Raw genomic sequence first — 1,165 nt, forward strand, 5'->3', positions numbered from 1 at the left:
AATCATTCTGGTAATATATCCTTAGAGTTTTTTTGGTAAAAATACAGACGATGTTTACCATTGTCTTCTTCATGATAATAATAATAATGTTGGTATTTGTTAAGCGCTTACTATGTGCCGAGCATTGTTCTAAGCGCTGGGGTAGATACAGTGTAATCAAGTTATCCCACGTGAGGCTCACAGTCTTCATCCCCATTTTACAGATGAGGTAACTAAGGCACAGAGAAGTGAAGTGACTTGCCCAGAGTCACACAGCTGACAAGTGGCAGAGCCGGGATTCGAACCCATGACCTCTGACTCCTAGGCCCGGGCTCTTTTTACTGAGCCATGCTGCTTCTCTGCAATAAATGGTGGTATTTGTTAAGCACTTACTATGTGCAAAGCACTGTTCTAAGCACTGGGGGGATACAAGGTGATCCGGTTGTCCCACATGGGGCTTACAGTTTTAATCCCCATTTTACAGATGAGGTAACTGAGACACAGAGAAGTGAAGTGACTTGCCCAAAGTCACACAGCTGGCAATTGGCAGAGCAGGGATTAGAACCCATGACCTCTAACTCCCTATCCCAGGTTCTTTCCACTGAGCCATGCTGCTTCTCTAATTGCAGCAAACTTGAGTCGCCACCCTTGACACTCCCATGCTGCTGCTGCCCAGCACAGGTGAGTTTTGACTTGTAACAGGTTGCCTTCCACTTGCTAGCCACTGCCCAAGCTAGGAATGGAAAGGGGATGCCTCTGCTTGACTATCCCTGCCTCCCTTAGCCGAGACTGGTAGAGGACTGGAAACTCTCCAGGTGTGATCCTGAGAGGGGTTGAGAAACTTGAACCTGATCACTCCAACCTGGGCTGAGAGAGTGGCACAAGAGATTCAATGTCAGGGTGTAGGAGACTCTTCACTCAGAGTACCACAGCCTTGTGAATGGGCTTTGTGTATACACACACACAAACACACACCTGGGTTAGAGGTCAGCTTTTGTCTGTGAACTGTTTTGATCCCTCAAGCATGAGGTTTTGGATGTGCGCATGAAGGAGTAGGGTGGAGGGGGTTGTTGGGGAGGAGCTCACCTACAGAGCAGGGGAGTGACTTTGAGGTGGAGACAGGATCAAGGTGATTCTGAGGAGAGGCTCTAGTGTCATCATATACAGCATGGTCTAATGATGTCAT

The 1,165-nt window shown here is 47.8% G+C and overlaps 1 non-coding gene across 1 annotated transcript; it reads right to left on the reverse strand.

The window, feature by feature from the left end:
- Positions 1–670: 670 nt before the first annotated feature.
- On the reverse strand, positions 671–812 carry LOC114810377. The gene has a single exon (XR_003758077.1). It is a non-coding gene; the product is annotated as a small nucleolar RNA SNORA7 (small nucleolar RNA).
- Positions 813–1,165: the final 353 nt, after the last annotated feature.

The sequence above is a fragment of the Ornithorhynchus anatinus genome, chromosome 3 (assembly GCF_004115215.2).
Source record: "Ornithorhynchus anatinus isolate Pmale09 chromosome 3, mOrnAna1.pri.v4, whole genome shotgun sequence".
In the NCBI taxonomy this organism is placed as follows: Eukaryota; Metazoa; Chordata; class Mammalia; order Monotremata; family Ornithorhynchidae; genus Ornithorhynchus; species Ornithorhynchus anatinus.